The sequence below is a fragment of the Schistocerca piceifrons genome, chromosome 4 (assembly GCF_021461385.2).
Source record: "Schistocerca piceifrons isolate TAMUIC-IGC-003096 chromosome 4, iqSchPice1.1, whole genome shotgun sequence".
Classification (NCBI taxonomy): Eukaryota; Metazoa; Arthropoda; class Insecta; order Orthoptera; family Acrididae; genus Schistocerca; species Schistocerca piceifrons.
Genome location: NC_060141.1, coordinates 540,956,009 through 540,961,997, shown reverse-complemented (window position 1 = coordinate 540,961,997; position 5,989 = coordinate 540,956,009). Strand labels below are relative to the sequence as shown.

General features: G+C 42.3%; 1 pseudogene; it reads right to left on the bottom strand.

Moving 5' to 3' along the window:
- Positions 1-5,512: 5,512 nt before the first annotated feature.
- LOC124796686 lies at positions 5,513-5,630 on the bottom strand (annotated as a pseudogene).
- Between the last annotated feature and the right edge of the window lie 359 nt (positions 5,631-5,989).

Here is a 5,989-nt window from a genome sequence, read left to right as displayed (position 1 = left end):
CAAATCATACTAATTCCCATCATGCCCCACAGCTAACTGTGTAGTTTGAACACCCTAAGGCAAACTGTTCAGAAGTTATGATGATTTTATTTTATATAGCTCAATAACTTTTACCCTAACACATACACCAATATCCCACATTAAAAAATTGCACAGGGTGATATTTTAAACAAATACACCGATATTCTACTTTATCAATTAGCAAATTGTAGTATTTTTAACAGATACATTGGTATCCCACATTAAACAAAAAGCACTCTGAAACAAATACACCAACAGTCCTCACTAAACAGTTAGCACAGAGTAATATTTTAAACAAATATACCAAAGCCTTACATTTCTTAATTATCATAATCTGATATTTTTAACAAATACACTGATATCTCAAACTTATCAGTTAGTATATTGTGATTTCTTTAACAAATATACTGGTATCCCTCACTGAACAAGTAGCATCCTGAAACAAATACACCAATATCCTATATTATACAATTAGCACAGTATGATATTTTAAACAAATACTAAATCATCATTTTCTGACATTTTTATCAAATACATTGATATCCCACAGTAAACAAATAGCATACTGCAACAAGTGTACTTAATTATATTCTAATATTTCTAACAAATACATAGGTATCCCGCATTAAACAAATAGCACATTGCAACGAGTATGTACCATGTCTATGAGGAACTCATCACTGCATTATTAGTTTGTTAAAAACGATGACATCACTATAATCTTGCCTTAGAGCAGTATGAAACTGTAGAATTATACAGGATGTCCCACATGAAAGAGGCTTCACAAATATGTGTAATAATTCCGCTGAAATTACACCGTGTAATTTGGTACATTTGACTTGGCAACACTGCACTCTGCAACATCGTTTGACGCAACAGTGTGTTTCCGCTCGTCGCTATGGCTAGAGCTCAGTTTTAGTTGTTTAGGGACAATATATTGCTATTCCGTCGAAGACCATGTGTCTCTTGTGAAACAATATTGGATTACTGGTTCCATTAAGTCATGTCAGCCAATGTTTGTTGAACCGTTTGGTGACCAGCATATACCGACTAAATGCTACATACAGAAGTTAGTGAACAAGATGGACAGCAGTGGAACGATGTTGGATCTCCATGGCAGGGGACAACCGCCTTTATCGGAAGATAATTTGACTGATGTGAAACAACGATTGTTGGCTTCTCCTGCAAAGTCTGTTCGACGTTTATCTCAGGAATGTGGAATGTCACGGACCACATGTCACAGAGCTGTGAAGAAAACCGACATGAACCCATACAGATTTATTTATATGGGTATGGTGTCTGTTCTTTCGGACATGTCCGAAGGAACACACCATATCCTTATAAGCAAAGAGTTCTGGTAATACCGACCATGACCGTCTTCTTCTCTGCAGATGCACACATATTACCCGAACTCTTACGGGTCTTCCTAAGAATATCTTCCACGAGCAATGAGTGTGCTGGGGTGGAACACTACGAATGTAGTGTGTGGACATACAACATGAGAATGTGGGTCTCGCGGGAGGCGTGCGCGAGATAATCCCTGCAGTCGCACTATTCTTTCTGACCTCGGTAGCTCAGATGGATAGAGCGTGTGCCATGTAAGCCCGTCGGCAGCTGAAGGCTTTAATATTATTCTAATTTCGTTCTAGACGGCTACATGTCATCAATGAACATGTCCGAAAGAACAGACACCATATCCAACCTTCTTCTCTGCAGATGCACACATATTACCCGAACTCTTACAGGACTTCGTAAGAATGTCTTCCACGAGTAATGAGTGTGTTGGGGTGGGACACTACAAATGTAGTGTGTGGGCCATACAACGTGAGAATGTGGGTCTCGCGGGAGGCGTGCGCGAGATAGTCCCTGCAACGTACTATTCTCTGTGCCCTTGGTGGCTCATCGAGAGTGCCTCTTACGTATGCAGGAGATCCCGGGTTCGAGTCCTGGTCGGGGCACACATTTTCACCTGTCCCCATTGGTATATATCAACGCCCGTCAGCAGCTGAAGGTTTTAATATAATTCTAATTTCATACAGGTTTACAGTTGTTGGAACTGAATGTCAGTCACAAAGACAAGCGCATTAAATTTTGCCGTTGGTTTCAGCAACTTCTCGCTCAGAGGCCAGGAATATTGCATTACACATGGTTCAGTGATGACGCATGGTTCCACCTCTCTGGTTATGTAAACTCGCAGAATACATCTTTGTGGTGTAATGAAAATCCGCATGCACTGGACAAGCAACCGCTGCATTCGCAAAAGGTTGGCGCGTTCTGTGCAATATCACAGCGTCACATCATTAAACCAATTTTTTTTTAGTCTACTCTGACAAGTGCAGTTTACAGGGAAATGTTTCGTAAATTTGTGAATTAGCTGGACGATGAAGAACTTACCCACGGCTGATACCAACAGGATGGCGCCACATGCCACACGTCTCGAATGACCATGGCTGAGGTCGAATCATCGTTCCCCAGCAGAGTGATTTCGAAAGGACTGTGGCTCCCAAGAACATTTTATTTAACGCCACCTCACTTTGTCCTCTGGGGTGGCCTAAAAGGCAAGGTCTACAGGAACAAAACATACGGTCTTGGAAGATTTACGAGAGAACATCATCCACGAAATCCGGAGGCTCTGGCAGCAACATTCGAGAATCTGCTGCGTCGTGTTCAACTGTGTTTACAAGTCGAGGGAGGTCACTTCCAGTACCTTTTGTGATTCATATTTACTCCCCCATGAACAAGGTATGACACGTTCATATCATTTCATTTCCTGATTTTTAATGCAAAGCTTTTAAGTGTAATTTAAGCAAATGTTTGTTTGTTGGGACACCCAGTAGTAGACTTGTAACGTTGTTGGCAAAATCCAAGTATGTACGTCTACACCACATCACTAAATTTATACTGTAAACAACTGTCAGTACCACTGTCAAATGGTTCAAATGGCTCGGAGCACTCTGGGACTTAACGTCTGAGGTCATCAGTCCCCTAGAACTTAGAACTACTTAAACCTAACTAACCTAAGGACATCACAAACATCTATGCCCGAGGCAGGATTCGAACCTGCGACCGTAGCGGTCGCGCGGTTCCAGACTGTAGCGCCTAGAGCCGCTCGACCACCCTGGCCGGTGTACCACTTCATTAATTAGCACTGGTACTCACTTTATTTTGAAACAAGTTAAAACCGTTATTTGGAGACCCACTTATCATATCTGTGGTCAGTCACGACTCTGCAGATTGTCTGCTTAGAGCCTAGTACTGCAAGCTGCCAGCCATCGATCACAGAGTCCGGGCGAGGGGAAGTACTACCAGGAGTGGCTGTCCGCCAGACACCTCTGTGCCTCATGTATAAAAATCATGACAGCTACCGTCATAAGAATCTGCAGTCAGCAAGCCTTAAATCACAGACACCCAACACCCTGGCTGTCAGTAATGGTTGACCAGCGCCTACGTAAATGATAGATAACATCCAATAGTGGTCGCATACTGGAGCAAGAGAGAAGGAGAATTGTCTCTCTCTGAAGCACACTAGCACACTTATCTGGTACAAGTAATTGCCATAAGTGTCCCACACACATTGGAGACACAGAAAGTGAGAAGAGAACGTTCTGTATCTCTCTCACGCCAGGTACTAACTGGTAAAATTCGACCACATACAATAAACAGCAACCAGCAAGATGTTACTACAGAGCTGCACTGACCACAAGACCCGGCCTATGCCAAGTAATATGGCCCATACTCGAAAAACTGCAGCTCGCCAGAATGCATGCTGTGTCAACTGCTGTAATATTTTTTATTACATGCCTCTCTAAGGTTATTTCTGGTAAAAAGTCGTTATTAAAATCATTACATCACAAGGGGGCGTTCCTTCGTTATTTTCCTAAGGTGTTAGTCATTCCACAAATTCGTGAGCTCGTTTGCTTTCTGCATGGAGTTGACATTGGATGTAACATACTATGCATACATAGGGGAAGAAGAAAACTAATAATGATCTTCTACATTATCACTGAAAACAGTGGCTACTGTAAAATAACTAGGATTAACTGACCTGATAAAGTCAAAGCAGAGGTCAGGCTGAGATAAATGTAAATCATCCACGAAAGAGACGTTTCCACGGAGAAAACACTACTACTGATAAGGATCACGTTACCGGATTGGCTGTATCAGACCTGCAAAGCTGTTGCATCATATGGATGCTAGGATCGTATTCTCCAGTTGCACATGTAACATAAAAAACTCAAGAAAAAGACGACCTGTTTCCTGTGAAGCATAAGAGAGATTAGGTGATGTACAGAGGTTATAGACAATTACTTGATCAGTGCATGAGAATGGAATGGAAGGGAAATCGTTAATACTGCTACCTTGTAGCCTACATCATGCTATACAGCTAGTCTAGGATGTTCGCAGATGATGGAGTTGTCTATCTGTAGGAGAACGGTAGTGAATTGCCAGAGTAACCGTGGAGGATTAGTGATTGCTAGTGTATTTGGCCTGAACGTAAATGTAAATATTGCATCAAAATAGGCCTTAAGCGCCTTTCCTGTATATGTACAGTATAGTGGAAACATTGACTACCGTAAAAGACTTCTGCGTAAGTAACCAGAGCATGCTAAAGCATAAGCCGGTTCAGATTCATCTGCAGGAATCTTAAGGGAATGTGTTTAATCATCCTAGAATGAAGTTAGATACAAAACATCTATAGGCCAATCTTTTTTATAAGTCTTTGTCCCTCGGTTTTAGGTACTTACCAGGTTTAATTAATAAAAGTGCTAGCTTTGTGTCATAGGACTACGAGAATATTACACGGCAGTCAACAACAACAAAAGCAACGATGTTCCTGGTCGATGCTATAAGAGATGTGTGACTCATCATAGAGAGGTATTTAGGTGTTGAGGAAAAAAATTCAGGAGAGTATGTTGTGGGTGATATATTACTTCCTAGCACGCCAGTCTTGCGAAATGACCACAACGGATGTTTACCCCAGCCATTCTTTCGTGTAAATGGAACAGGATGGTTGCTAACATTTTCTTCAGTGCCCACCATAAGGTGGCAGACAGGTGTTACAAATCTGATTTCTCTGTACAGTCCCTGTACAGGTACTAGTATCATCTCAGCAAGCTCTTGTATTTTACATACTGTTTAAGTTCCTAAAAAATATGTGTATATCACACAGTGCACTATCAGGCAACTAAATGGGACGAGTTCACACAGTATCCATATGTGGGGTTGGGATATATTCTACTACAGTCGAAATCTGACAGCAATAATGTACTAAAACAAACTAAACTCCACCAAAACAGGTCATGAAGGCCCAACGGTACCCACCAGCCGCCGTATCATCCTCAGCATATAGGCGTCACTGGATGCAGATGTGGAGGGGCATATGGTCAGTGCAATGCTCTCCTGGCCGTATGTCAGTTTACAAGACCACAGCCGCTACTTTTCAATCAAGTAGCTCCACAGTTTGCATCACAAGGGCTGAGTGGACCCCACTTGCCAACAGCGCTAGGTAGACCAGATGGTCACCCATCCAAGTGCTAGCCCATCCCAACAGTGCTTAACTTTGGTGATCTGATGGGAACCAGTGCTACCACTGCAGCGAGGCCGTTGGCAGCAATATTGTACTGAGTTCAGTATTTAGACTATAATTTTTTAATCAATCAGTTCGTGAGGGTGGAATGGAAGGGAAATCGATAATGCTTTAGAGGATTGAATGATTAGAGTGATCAAGTTAGTTGAAATGTGAAGGAATATTGGAAACCAGAAGTCATGTGTTGCGCAGCTCAATTGTACTATACCGTGATGTAAGTGGGTCAGAAAAGTGCCGAGTTAAGCAACAGGAAGCAGAACACTGTGTAACCGGCCAGCTCACTGCGCGCCAGGGTGTCATCATCGAGGGTGGTAATCGGTTCAGTTACGCCCGCCGAGTAACATCAGCATATTCCACCAGCCTACTAGGAAAGAACAACTG